We start from the raw sequence: 14,883 nt of genomic DNA, 5'->3' as shown, positions 1-14,883 counted from the left end.
CTAGATGCCAACCTGTTCCCATCCCCTCCCACTGAGGACTAGGAATTTGTTTGGAATATAGGCTGTATTACCTTTCCATGCTTCACTTTCCTTTGCTAGGGTTACCCTATGGATCCAGAGAAAGGAGGACGGATTGAGCCATCCAGGTTTTACTTCCATTGCTTTCAATGGAAGCAAAACCCAGATGCCTCTATCCATCTCATCTTCCTTACTTCCATTGCTTTCAATGGAAGTAAAATCTGGATATCTCAGTCTATCCTCTTTTTTTCTGGAGCCATATGGTAACCCTACCTTTGCTGCTTCTCTGGGACAGGGAATTCTGAAGGCTTCTGAATCTTTCTCTGTCACAAGAGCCACAGTAGGATTTCAACCTGGCTTCCCTGGTTCTTAACTGACTGCTCTAACCATTAGGCTACTTCTCTATTTCAGCCAGTAGCCACCATCCAGCTCTGCCTTCCTTCTGAAAAAAACCTGCACTGCTAAAGTGTACAAAAAAGAAACCTCTGGGTTTCTAACCCTCAGACCCTCATCATCTGTTTCTTATCCCGCATATTAGTTGAAAATCCACATGGGGCAGAAGTTATCCCCAGTTGCTTTTGACCCACTGGTTATCATTTTCAATATGTTTGCATTTCAAAAGAGAACGGTCTCAGAGCTGACCAATGCCATTTTGAAATACAGCACTGGCAATTCACTCTGTTGCAATTTGGAGTTTGGACTAAATGGAAGGGGTAGGATGGGACACCAGACTTAATGCCATATTTTTTTTCTTTATTTTTCATTTGCTTTGTGATTTATTTTGTTTCAAATGAACATAAAATGAAGTAAACCAGAAACAAAAAGAAAAAATCTCCAAGAAATTGAAAATATTTTAAAAATATTATGCACCTACTTCATCCAGCATGCTTAGAAAAACATTTTAAAACAGTAAAAATAAAGACAATGAGTGCCAATCTGCCATAGTGGTGAATTTTTTTTCTTTTAAATACGAGACAGCATTAGAAAAAAAAACAACACATATATTCAGTGCTATTATATAGATCGGAAGCAGTGCTGACTACATGTAGAGACTGCCAACTGTGGCAACCATAAATGAAACCACTTAGCTATGTGGATGGTGGCTGAATATCATCACCATCTGTCTGAATGCTCTTGCTGTGCCTTCACTACATCTTGGCACTATCTACAAATTTTCAGTAGTACTATCTATGTACGAGCGGCCGCTGAAAAGTTCTCAGCACAACCAAGAAGAGAATGATGTGGAGCCATGAAGCTTACAAGTTATTCCACACTTTTCTTGACGCTTTTCGTTTCAATGAGTGCATCTAGCAAAAGGGCGCAAGTATAGGGAAATCAAGCCATTGTGACATCACTGATGAGGTTGGCTCTTAGGTAGTGGTGGAATGAGGCATTATGACATCACAATACGAGCGGCGTGTGAAAAGTTCTCAGCCCAACCAAGAAGAGAATGATGTGGAGCCATGAAACTTACAAGTTATTCCCATGACACTTTTTGTTTCAATTATATGAAACAAAACGAAAGTGTCAAGAAATGTATGGAATAACTTGTAAATTTCATGGCTCCACATCATTCTCTTCTTGGTTGGGCTGAGAACTTTTCAGCGGCCCCTCGTACCCCTTCATTCCATAACATGAGTGCCTAAATGCAAGCACCAGTGGCATAGCAAGGGTGAGAGGCACCCGGAGCAGAGGCGCCCCTCCCCTGCCCTTCCCCCGCGCCTTCCATGATCCGCCCTGCCACACGCGCCCCCATCCCGTCACCTGTACCTCTAGTTGTTTACCGCCGCGAGTAACAACTTCAGGCTCCTTGCCACCCTGGCGGCTCTCCCTCTGGCGTGACTTCCTATTCGCAGCATCCGGAAGTGACGTCAGCGGGAGAGCTGACGCGGTCACGAGGAAAACGTTGAAGTTGTTGATCGTGGAGGTGAACAATTAGATATACGGGAGGCATGGAAGGGTGCACCACGCGTGGCAAGGGAAAGAGTGGGAAGAGGCGGAGGGGGTGGAGAGGAAGAAGGGTGCCAGTGCTCCCACCAACATGGCGTCTGGGTCGGTCCGCCCCCCCTTGCTCCCCCTTACTACGCCACTGGAAAGCACCATTTTTGCACTCAGATTATAGAATACTGGCACTAATGAGCTGACTAGCATTTATGCACTGCCATAAGGGTCTTATAGGTGAGAGCTACAAGGCCCTGAATGTTTATTTAAGTTAATATATAGAAATAAAACAAAACATAACGGAAATAAGGTGATATCTTTTTTATTGGACTAATTTACTGCATTTATTGATTAGCTTTCGAAGGTAACCCTTCTCCAGATCATGAGTTACCGTACAATAATGCAAGGTTTTGTCATTTAACCCCTCTTTTACTAAGGTACGCTATGCTTTTTAGCGCGCAGTAAATATTAGCGCATTCTAATCACACACTAAATGCTAACGCGTGCATGTTATCCTATGGACGCGTTAAAGGTTAGCGCACGCATTGACTTAGTGAGCGCTAAAACGCTTAGAGGGGCATAATAAAAAAAAAAACATTTAAGTCCCCTTTTGGCCTAAGGCCCTAAATGTTGAAAGTAGAAGCAGGGAAAATGTCCATTATCAAAAAAACGTCCAAAAGGAGTTTTTAAAAAAATAATGGCCTGCCTCTACGTTCAGCTGTTTAAACGCCCAGACCACCACTACGTCTAAACTTATACCATATAATCAACCTAAAAAAAGCCTAAGTCCTAAACGCCCAAAACAAGGGCTTTTAGGCGAAGGAGGGGCCAGTTCTTCGCCTAAAAGCTGGTTTTATGTAACCGGTGTCTGTCAAAAAGAATACCGTATACAGAATCCCCTCACACCAGCAACGATCGGACCAGGTGGGAGCCCAAGCCCTCCTGGCCCAGCGAAGGCCGACACCCCCATCCCGTCAGCGATCGGGCCAGGAGGGAGCCCAAACGCTCCTGGCCCAGCGTAATCTCCTACCCCCATCCCCTAAGATACGGGCAGGAGGGATCCCAGGCCCTTCTGCCCTCGGGCAACCCCCCACGATCACCCCCTTGAACCCTCATTTGGCCTCCCACTCACTGACCCCACGACCCCGTGCCGACCCCTTGACCCCCCCACCCCAACCACCCCGTACCTCAAAACCAGTTGGCCGGACGGATGGGTCCCAAGCCTGTCCATCTGGCAGACTCGCCATCCGTCGAATGGCGGGCCTTAGGGCCTGATTGGCCTAGGCGCCTAAAACTCCGCCCTCAGATGGGGCCGGAGGCGCCTGGGCCAACCGGAATCGGCCCAGTAGCCTTAGGCCTCTCCTTTTTGTCAGCAGGTGGGGGGCCGATTGCAGGTTTGTGGGGGGGCAATCATGGGGGAGGTGCGCCGAGGGCAGGAGGGCCTGGGATCCCTCCTGCCCGTATCTTAGTGGGGGTGTGGGGTAGGGGGTATCGCCAGGCCAGGAGGGCTTGGGCTCCCTCCTGCCCAGATCGAGTTGCGAGGGAGGGGTGGATCGCTGCAGAAGAGATGGCTCATCTCTCCTGCTGTGATAGCGATCGCCCCCCCCCCCGAACTCTGGCACTTGAGGGTGAGGATCACAGGCAGGGGAAATGCCCTGCCGCGATGCTCACCCCGAAGTGCTGCGGTTCGGGGGGGGGGTGGGCGATCACCATTGCGGCAGGAGAGATGAGCCATCTCTCCTGCAGCGATAGTTGCAATAGGCAGGTTGCTGGGGTCGCTGAGTTGCAGCGATTAGCTCAGCGGCCCCTTTTTCAGCACTTATACCTGCCCACCTCCCGCCCTTTCCCCTTCTCTAAAAATGTCTCTTTTCGCTCTATGCATTTAGAGGCAGGGGAAAGGCCTAAGCTGATTTTAGATATGTCTAAAACCAGCTTTGGTTATGGGTACTTGGACGATCAGGCTTTTTGATCGTCCAAGTACCCATTTAGGCCACTTTTTAGATTTTTTTTTTGTTTTGATTATGAGCCCCTTAGCACACCTTAGTAAAAGAAGGCCTTAATGCGTTAAGAGAAAAATATTGTTCATTATTCCCTAAATACAGGTAAATAATGACACCTCCCCCCCACACACACACACTTAACCCTCTTTTACTAAGGTACATTATGCTTTTTAGCGCGCAATAAATATTATTGCACACTAAACATGCGCTGAATGCTAACGTGTGCATGTTATCCTATGGACACGTTAGCAGTTAGCACACACGTTGATTTATCGTGAGCTAAACTTGCGCTAAAATGCTTTGCGCACCATAGTAAAATAGGCCCTTACCCCCTCTTTTACTAAGGTGCGCTATGCTTTTTAGCGCGCAATAAATATTATCGCGCATTAAACATGCACTAAATGCATCCTATGGATGCATTAGCGGTTAGCGCCTGTGTTGATTTAGCATGCGTTAAACCAGCGCTAAAACGCTTAACGCACCTTAGTAATAGAGGGCCTTGGTGTTTTGAATATATTGGCATAATCGGGATCTCATTTTTCAGTTTCTTTTATCCCTTCATAACATTTTTAGGGAGGTGGGGGTTGATGAAGCTGATGCACGTTTTTCAATGTACACATGATGAAATGTTCCAAAGTGAAATACATTTGACAAGATCATATTTTGGAATCTCATTTTTATATAAGGCCTATCAGTTTAATGGAAGATGTTTGGCAAATGACATGCAAGCACATGCTTTGCACAAGCACAATTCACAGTAAGCAGTTCATCTTGAATGTAGAGGTTCCCAGTTTATATGCTGCATGAGTAAAGCCTCAAGAGAAATTTCCAAAAGGGGGAGGCGGTGCGGCAGATTAAGTGGTTTAGTATGGTATCTCCATGAGCTCTAATCTTAAGGGTCAGGGAATTCATTTTTGAAACCAGAAAAATGTAAAGGGAGATTATTGTTCTTTTCAATCAAACTTACCTTTAAAGGCTCACTAACAATTTCTCCAATCCTGCCCAGGCAACTTGCCAGGAAAAATATGCTATGTCCTTATCACCTTGAAGGTTGTGGATGAATCACAATTGCTTGCTGCGCTTAACTGAATGAAGGTAGAGTTTGGGTACTGGGACATCTAATTAAATATGTCCTCTGGAACCCTGTCCTGATCTGAGGAAATAAAAATCTCCAACAGCTGTGAAATTCTTCTATGTACTAATAAAGGTCTACCCACACCTGTACTGGTGACCTTTGTTTTTCAGGATCTCATTAATAAACATTTGAGGCCCATTACAGACACATTTCTCTCATGTTATATTCATGGGGTGGGGGGGACTTTATAACTGAATGCATGCGTAAAATGTATACCAGTTTTTTGCTAGCTTTCCAAAATGAAAGGACACACCTAGTTTTTAGCAGAAACAATGGTTCTGGATGAATTTAAAGGTGTAATATCTTGCTGGGCTATCCTTTAGATTACAGGGAGTTCACTAGGCTGGATTCTAATCTGTACCCCACACTGGAAAACCTGGCATGGATTCTCTGAGCAGGGGAAGGGGGAGGGGGGAGAGAAAGAACTTCAAGTCCCTACGTACAATGATCCAAAACACACTTCATAATTATTCTTAGGAAAAGAAAACGTAGCATTGTTAATCACAGTCCTGATAAAGTTTGTACCTCTGTGCTTTCACAAACTCAGTGGCCCTTTCTTTTCTTTCTTATATACCACCTGCAAGCCTGAAAGCTGTTGAAGCAATGTACATTCAAGAAGAATTTATATGTTCTGTCCCTGGAGGGCTTATAATCTGAAGATCCCTTTTACAAATTCATGGTAGCAATTCTCCCCTGGAAAATCCACTGAAGCCCATAGGAAATAAATGGGCTTCGGTGCATTTGCCAGGGGAGAATCGCTGCCACAGCTTTGTAAAAGAGTCGCTGAGTTTGTACCTGAGTTTACAAAGGGTTAAGTGATTCACCTGAGATTACAAGGAGCTGCAGCGTTATTCATATACAGTCAAACCTCGGTTTATGAGTGCTGCGGTTTGCGAGTGTTTTGCAAAACGAGCAAAACATTTGCAAAATCCGCACCTCGGAAACCGAGCTTGCCTCGATTTGCGAGCCTCCCCCTGCAATCCGGCATCCTCCCCCCCCGTGATCCGGTATCCCCCCGCTTGTGTCAGCCCCCCTTTCCGCTACAATCTGCCATCCACCACTCAACCACCCACCCACCCACCCAAACACAATCGTTTACCCCGCTCTGGCACCAGCACCATCACCAACGCACAGGACATGCAGGTGCTGGTGCCCGAAGATCCTCCCTGTTGCTTGTGCTGGGCCTTGAGCATCTGCGCATGCTCAAGGCCTTCTAGTTCTCGTTCTCTTGGAGGGGAGGGGTGACGCGAGCGGGGGAGGATGCCGGATCGAGGGGGGGATGTCGGATTGCGGGGGGTGTGGAGCAGTGCAGGTGGCCTCGGGAGTGGGGGGTAAAGTGGAGCAGCGCCGGTGGCCTTGGGTGGGGGAGGGGGGGTGAACGAATCAAGCGAGTTTCCCTTACTTCCTATGGGGAAACTCGCTTTGATATACGAGCAATTTGGTTTACAAGCATGCTTCTGGAACAAATTTTGCTCGTAAACCAAGGTTCCACTGTATTTGGTTACTCTAAGAACTAAAACACCTCTGTGATCCAGATATCAGTTCTCCACATGGATACTACAAATGGTATCTTCTTACCCCCTCTGTTTTCTCCCCTGTGCCCTTCTCATTGATTCTCTTCACACATGGGTGTCTCACAGAATGGGGACTCCAGGTATTCCTTCTGTGGCTCCTACATCATTTCAAGCTCCTTTTTCAGGCTCACCTTGCCAAGCTGGCAACCGTTATTTCCCCACGGTGGCGTAGTAAGAGAGACTGGCGCCCGGGGCAGTGGTGCCCCTCCTCCTGCTGCGCATGCACTCCCTTCCCTTTCCCCGTACCTTTTAACCTTCTCTGGCGTGACCCACGTCGGTGTCAGCGCCCTTTTATGCCACTTCCTAGGCGCATGTCCCAGAAGCGATGTCAGAGAGAGCGCCAAAAAGGCACGGGGGAAAGGCAAGGGCGTGCGCGGCAAGGAGAGGAGCGTGGAGCAAACGAGTGAGCGAGCGGGAGGGGGGCGGAGAGGAGGGGTGCTGCCCTTGGGAAGACTGTGCCCAGGGTGGACCACATCCCCTGCACCCCCCTTACTATTCCACTTTCTCTCCACCCTTGCCCTATGTGTTAGGAACATTAAGGAGCTGGCCTCCCTTTACTAGTTATTCTTTCTACTTTTACTGTGTTCCCAACTGGAAATATAGCTATCAGGAACCCTGGACAGGGCATCCAGTTTCTTTGCTTCCTGCTATGTTTCACTCACATGTTCTTCCCGCTAAATTGACATGGCTTCTTATTTCGATTTAGGGGAATGAACTAATCTGGCCTTCTACACAGGGAGAACCTACTATACACACTCAGCAAATTCTACTTTTATACGTCCCCTTCCAAAGGGCTAGATTCACTAAGCAAACCGATCATGTACTGATCGGTTTACAAGCCCTTTGCGACCCAATTTCCCAGCTATTTTTGTATAGTTTTTCAATGACATTCCTAATGTGGAGGCGAGCGTTGTCATGAAGAATGAGTGACCCAGTCAAGAGCAACTGAGGTCGGGTTTTGTGCATTTTTCTGCGCATTTTTGCAAAAAATCACGATAATACACTGCTGTGACACTTCTTTCCCATGGAACTTTGTCTGTGATGATGATGTCTTCATGATTATAAGCAAAAATCATAATTTGTTTGACTTTTGATTGAGCTCATCAAAATTTTTTTGATCGTGGGGAAGATGGAGCTCTCCACTCATTGAAAAACTACACAAATACGGCTGGGAGGGAGTCATGCTCCCTACAGTCCAGACATGAGTCCACCAGACTTCGACCATTTGGCAACTGAACAAAACGGTGTCTTGGATGGAATAATGAAGCTTCCTGGACGTTGGGACTCGCTCATTGCAAAGTAGGGAGACTATATTGAATGATTGTAAAGAAATACTAGAAAAAAAAAACAAAAATCATGTAAATAAAAAAAAAAAAATAGTGTGCATTATTTATGAAATGACCCTCGTATTATAAACCAATATATCAGGAACATCATGCCATCTCTCTTTGGTACAATACTACTTCCACCTCCTAAGGCAAAACTCCCAAATTGCTATCCTCCTCCTCACCTGCTCATTCAGCATGTATTGTTAAAGTCCATAGAAATTGGATTTCTATAGAGTGCCGATATCAGCGGCTGCCTAGAAAGCAGCCACTGATCACGTGACAATCACGTGACGGCGCCCTATAGAGAAGCACGCCTCTGTGAAAGATAGGTGCTGGAAATGTAGGCCAGGTTTTTCTGTGCTTACATTTCCAGTGCCTATCTTCATTGTAAATAACTCCTACATAGGCGCTTTAAGATGTCTAACTCACTTCTGGTGTTAGCCACGCCCGTAGAGGCATTAAATGCTGTAAAGTACTTATGTAGGCGCAATTCTGGCACCTTTTGTTTAGGCACCAGAAGCACTTTAATTTTACAGTTTTTTCCACAGTTTTAAAAGGTGTTTCTCAGTTCACTTAGGTGCCAATAGGGCGCTTACCAACACCTAAGTTTTGGCACTGTTTATAGAATATCCCCCTAAATGTGTTTATTTGTCCGACTTTTTCTTTTATATAAGGTCCCATGTCTTAATAAAGTTCATCATTTGATTTTTACGGAGCTGTATGTTTAGAAATGCTAAAGATGTAGTCAACTTTAGTCAATAATTGTGTATTAGTTAGTAGCGTTGGTTGCTTCCATGCTGTTAACAATAAGCGACTCACAGTAAGTATAGAAAAAAAAAAACAGTTTTGAAGATTTGTGAGGTAATTCCGTGAAGCAATGCACATCCCATGGATTTCAACAATGGCTTTATGAAAAATGACTGAGATCAAAGGGAATACTATGTACAGTACCAGTATGATTGGACCAATGGGCACAGGGGCATAGCGATGGTGAGAGGTGCGTGGGGTAGTGGCGCCCCTCCCCACCATCTTCTCCACCCCCACCTTCACAAGCTCCTTCTCAACCCCCTCCTGCCGCTTCCCTTCCCCCGTACCCCTGTAACATTCCTGGCATGAGCAGCAACCTGCTGTTGCACCAATGTTGGCTCTTCCTCTGACGTCTCTTCCTAGGTGGGGGGGTGGGGGGGGCAGGAAGTGGAGGAATCTAGAGATGCATCCCGTACTACCGTATTTTCACGCATATAACGCGCGCGTTATACGCGTTTTTACCTACCGTGCATACCCCTCGCGCGTTATATGCGTGAGCGCGGTATACCAAAGTTTTAAAACATAGTTCCCACCCCGCCCGACGCCCGATTCACCCCCCCAGCAGGACCGCTCGCACCCCCACCCCGAACGACCGCTCGCACGCGCTCCCATCCGCACCCGCATCCACGATCGGAGCAAGAGGGAGCCCAAGCCCTCTTGCCCGGCCGACTCCCCGACGTCCGATACATCCCCCCCCCCCGGCAGGACCACTCGCACCCCCACCCCGAACGACCGCCGACTTCCCGACAATATCGGGCCAGAAGGGAGCCCAAACCCTCCTGGCCACGGCGACCCCCTAACCCCACACCGCACTACATTACGGGCAGGAGGGATCCCAGGCCCTCCTGCCCTCGACGCAAACCCCCCTCCCCCCCAAGAACCTCCGACCGCCTCCCAGCCGACCCGCGATCCCCCTGGCGACCCCCACGACCCCCCCACCCCCCTTCCCCGTACCTTTGGTAGTTGGGCCAGAAGGGAGCCCAAACCCTCCTGGCCACGGCGACCCCCTAACCCCACCCCGCACTACATTACGGGCAGGAGGGATCCCAGGCCCTCCTGCCCTCGACGCAAACCCCCCTCCCCCCCAAGAACCTCCGACCGCCCCCCAGCCGACCCGCGATCCCCCTGGCGACCCCCACGACCCCCCCACCCCCCTTCCCCGTACCTTTAGTAGTTGGCCGGACAGACGGGAGCCAAACCCGCCTGTCCGGCAGGCAGCCAACGAAGGAATGAGGCCGGATTGGCCCATCCATCCTAAAGCTCCGCCTACTGGTGGGGCCTAAGGCGCGTGGGCCAATCAGAATAGGCCCTGGAGCCTTAGCTCCCACCTGGGGGCGCAGCCTGAGGCACATGGGCCCAACCCGACCATGTGCCTCAGGCCGCGCCCCCAGGTGGGACCTAAGGCTCCAGGGCCTATTCTGATTGGCCCACGCACCTTAGGCCCCACCAGTAGGCGGAGCTTTAGGATGGATGGGCCAATCCGGCCTCATTCCTTCGTTGGCTGCCTGCCGGACAGGCGGGTTTGGCTCCCGTCTGTCCGGCCAACTACTAAAGGTACGGGGAAGGGGGGTGGGGGGGGTCGTGGGGGTCGCCAGGGGGATCGCGGGTCGGCTGGGGGGCGGTCGGAGGTTCTTGGGGGGGAGGGGGGTTTGCGTCGAGGGCAGGAGGGCCTGGGATCCCTCCTGCCCGTAATGTAGTGCGGGGTGGGGGTAGGGGGTCGCCGTGGCCAGGAGGGTTTGGGCTCCCTTCTGGCCCAACTACCAAAGGTACGGGGAAGGGGGGTGGGGGGGTCGTGGGGGTCGCCAGGGGGATCGCGGGTCGGCTGGGGGGCGGTCGGAGGTTCTTGGGGGGGAGGGGGGTTTGCGTCGAGGGCAGGAGGGCCTGGGATCCCTCCTGCCCGTAATGTAGTGCGGGGTGGGGTTAGGGGGTCGCCGTGGCCAGGAGGATTTGGGCTCCCTCCTGGCCCGATATTGTTGGGGAGTCGGCGGTCCTTCGGGGGGGGGGGGGGGAGGGATGTATCGGACGTCGGGGGGGGGGGCAGCAGGCTTTCAGGTTGGGGACAGACCTTCAAGGGGGGACAGTGCACGGAAGTCAGGGGGGGTGAACGGAGAGTCGGGACAGCGCACGGAAAGTCAGGGCGGGCGAAAGGAGCGTCGGGCAGCATGCGCGGTATACCCGTGAGCGCGGTATATCAAAGTTTTTGTGCAAATCATCGTGATTTCTGCGCGCTATATCCGTGTGCGCGTTTTATACGGGTGCGTGTTATTTGCGTGAAAATACGGTACTGCTTCCAATCAAAGCCCACTCCAAGGGTGTTTCCTCTATCCTTAACTCATGATTAGCTCATTTCAGGATAAAGTCTGAAACTTGCCTGTAGTAGAAAAAAAAAATCTGCTGGACCCAAACTGCAATCCTCCTTGAGCTCAGAAAAGGCACTTTACCTTCCTCCACTAAGACTCTCAATTATGATAATCCCTGAGACCCCCCCAAACTTACATCTACATCTTATATCGTGTATGACAGTGGTTCCCAAACCTGTCCTTGGGGACCACCTGCCAGTCAGGTTTTCAAGATATCCCTAATGAATATGCATGAGAGAGATTTGCATACCTGTCACTTCCATTATATGCAAATCTCTCTCATGCATATTCATTAGGGATATCTTGAAAACCTGACTGGCAGGGGGTCCCCCAGGGCAGGTTTAAGAACCACTGGCCTAGATCATTTCATCATCAGTTATAGGGGCTGAGAGTTGCTCCACCTCCTCTGGAGTCAAATAGGGCAAGTACACTGTATGCAAATATTCATCAATTTGTGTTTGACTAATCACAGCCATTAGGGCATAGAGCTTTTAGTAAAAATCAGTGAAGACCTTCACTATATGTGAAGGATTTCTACATTCCAGCCATGCAACATCTTTTACCATAAAAATATGATTTCTAAGGGTTTTATTTTTTGGTCCAGTAATCTTCCAGCCCTTTTCTCCTGTTCAAAATATGTCCGCTGCAATATTTGAAATTTTTCATTAATATCTTCCAATTTCAAATCATATAAGTCATGATGTTCCCAATTCAATAGGTAACGTGCATAAATGTTAACACCTATTTTCTAGAACTGATTGTGAATATCTTGAAAACCTGACTTGCTATTGGGCTACCAAGATAAATTCGGAAAACCCTGTTCTAATTGATGCCCAATTTCTATAATAATAATAACTAAAAGAAAACCATTTGCAGAAACAAAGAGAATGGAGGGGACAAACCAAAAAGATGGAATAAAAAATAAAACTTGACTAGGTTGAAAAGAAGAGCCACTATGAGGAGCTGCTGAAAAGTTCTCAGCCTACCAAGAAGAGAATGTTGTGGAGCCATAAAACTTACAAGTTGTTCCACACTTTTCATTTCATTTCATATCATTGAAATGAAAAGTGTCAAGAAAAGTGTGGAATAGCTTGTAAGTTTCATGGTTCCACACCATTCTCTTCTTGGCTGGGCTGAGAACTTTTCAATGTCCTCTCGTAATCATTGCTAGCAGGTTAGGATAGATTGTCAGTCAATAGAAAGGTTATCTTGGTTGTTTTTTGCATTCCCTCCTTCAATGTAAATCTAACTGTATAGCAGAAGCAAGTAGATACTTCTTTTGGTACACATAGCTCCCTTGGCTTGTCTTACAATAATATTACTGTTCATTATAATAAAGGTGTCTGAGGCTTACTTTATGTTTTGAGATAATGTCTCCAAATAGGTGATGACTCTCTCAGAGCAAAGTCTCCAAATAGGTTAGTTTTTTTTTTTTTTTAATATATTTTTATTGTAGGAACCAATCACAAGAGATACAATCAGCAGCCAAGCCAAAAGGGTATAACACTATAGAAACTAGTTTTGCACATACCCTGTTGCTACCATCATCTTTAGCTCTAGTTCATAAGCTATAGGTGAGCAAGTTTATATCATGTATAATGTGCAACCAGTATGTATTTTTCTTTTTTCTTCCTACATATGTGCTGTGGTGTCACTTTCCTGAGGCTTTGAACTTACTGGGTCAGGGTGAGTTTTGCTTTTGATTTAGAAAATATATCCTTTTCTTTTAGGACATAGAGAGGGATATTTGTTTTTCTGGAAATGCATTATTTAAAATTTTATCCTCCTTAAGGGCTCCTTTTACGAAGGCGCGTTAGGGCCCTAACGCGTGGAATAGCGCGTGTTAAAATGCTGCGCGCGCTAGCGCCTCCTTTTGAGCAGGCGGTAGGTTTTCGGCTAGCGCGCGCTATAGTGTGCGCTAATCCAGTACGTGTGCTAATACCGCTAACGCACCTTCGTAACAGGACCCCTAAGTGTTCTACTTTGTATGTTTATTGGTGAATTTTTATTGTGCAACTGCACACCCTTCCTTCTGTATCAACCTGCATGATTTCTTATATGAATTGTGTAGCACAGAGGGGAGGGGAAGACATCTTCACTGGTAAGTTGAATACTGTCATCAATACTTCGAGTCTTGGTTATAACCATATATCATCCCCATCATGATTGGCTGCCTATATGGTTTTTCACATTCGGTGCCCACTCTGAGTGTTTGCTACTTAGGAGCAGTTACGGATTTAATTCAACACCGCTGCAATCTACAAGGTTCCCAAATAGTGCAGCATAAGACAACTTGGACCTCTGAGGAAGGAGTGTTGGGTCCGGTCCCTATGCACATGAGAGCCATCCTTTGGAATATATTTTACCAAACCTTGATAGACTTTTCAATAAAGATTTAAGGGGGAAGTTATCTTACCATTGGAATCCATTCCCTTCAGGTGCAACCAGGTTGGCAAGAGATGCAGTAGCAGGGATAATACAGTCTATGTTTAACAATTCTCAGTTACAGGAAGCATTTCCACAGCTCTTAAAAGCTGCTTTAGTTGATCTTCTCTTGTACAAGCCTACTTTAGACCATTATAGGCCTGAAATGTGAAAGCTAGAAGGATGCTAAGGTGCATAGAGAGAGGAATGGACAATAGGAAAAATGAGGTACCGATACCCCTGTATGACTCTACATGATTACTGCAGACCCATTGGATTTCTCTTTGTTTTTGCCAATATGGTTGGCATGATTGAAACTTGACAACCAGCATTTAGACTTTGGTGACTGGGGCCCTCATACAGTGGTGAGTGTGGACTTCTGCTGTCATTTACTGTGTTACTGTGTTATATGTTTAAAATATTGAAACATTATATAAACCACTTTGACATATGAAATATCAAATGAAATGAAATAAATAAACAAATAGATAAATAGATTTTATATAATGGGCTCACTACATGAAAGTACTCGGAGAAAGTGGAGGTGCCAGAGTTCCATGTCCAGATGTGACACAGGAAGAACCACAGAACAACTCTTCAGCACTGAAACAAGAGATCTGAATGGGCTACCGGAAGGTCCTGGTTCAAATCCCACTGCAACTCCATGACCTTGGACAAGGCACTTATTCCTCCTTTGCCTCAGGGATAAATTTAGATTGTAAGCCCTCTAGGGACAGAAAATTACCTACAGTACCTAAACACACACTGCTTCAATAGCCTTTAGGCTTGCAGGTGTTATATAGAAAATTATACACTGGAATTTGCTTATTGACTTTCCCTTTCAGCCAGAAGGTACTGAAGGGCTGTTCTTATTTTAAAGGCACTGAACAAGTTTTTCCCATTTTGTGTTGTCTGGGAAAAATGCTTAATACATCTGGCCCTCTATGTTTGAGGAACATGTTTAGCACATCTGGCCGCTAGTAGCATGGCATTCAAAGAACAACTCCCACAGGTATATGGAAGCCAATCGGGGGGTTAAAATACAGTTCCAAAACCTGCTTGAGGAGTAAAGAGAAGGAATATACGTTGACAAGTGATGGTTTAAGATAATCAGAAACAGCCTCCGCTATGCCTCTCATCAGCAGTTTTCTTTCTGTTTGGGGAAAAAGCACATGAGATGCTTTGATCCGGAAGCAGATCTGGAACTAATATAAAGAAATACAATGATTAGAACTAAGCAGCTATGCTTAATAAGGATGATAAAGGAGCATTAGAGAATTTGAAACAGAAAGTTGC

General features: G+C 47.0%; 1 long non-coding RNA gene across 1 annotated transcript in view; it reads right to left on the bottom strand.

The window, feature by feature from the left end:
• LOC117362049 overlaps positions 1–5,076 on the bottom strand; it is a 63,299-nt gene extending 58,223 nt beyond the window's left edge. Inside the window, exon 1 of the long non-coding RNA XR_004539788.1 lies at positions 4,927–5,076. This is a non-coding gene — a long non-coding RNA (uncharacterized LOC117362049). The remainder of the gene's footprint in view (positions 1–4,926) is intronic.
• Between the last annotated feature and the right edge of the window lie 9,807 nt (positions 5,077–14,883).

Source organism: Geotrypetes seraphini, chromosome 6, assembly GCF_902459505.1.
Source record: "Geotrypetes seraphini chromosome 6, aGeoSer1.1, whole genome shotgun sequence".
NCBI lineage: Eukaryota > Metazoa > Chordata > Amphibia > Gymnophiona > Dermophiidae > Geotrypetes > Geotrypetes seraphini.
This window is presented reverse-complemented; position numbering and strand designations above follow the sequence as displayed.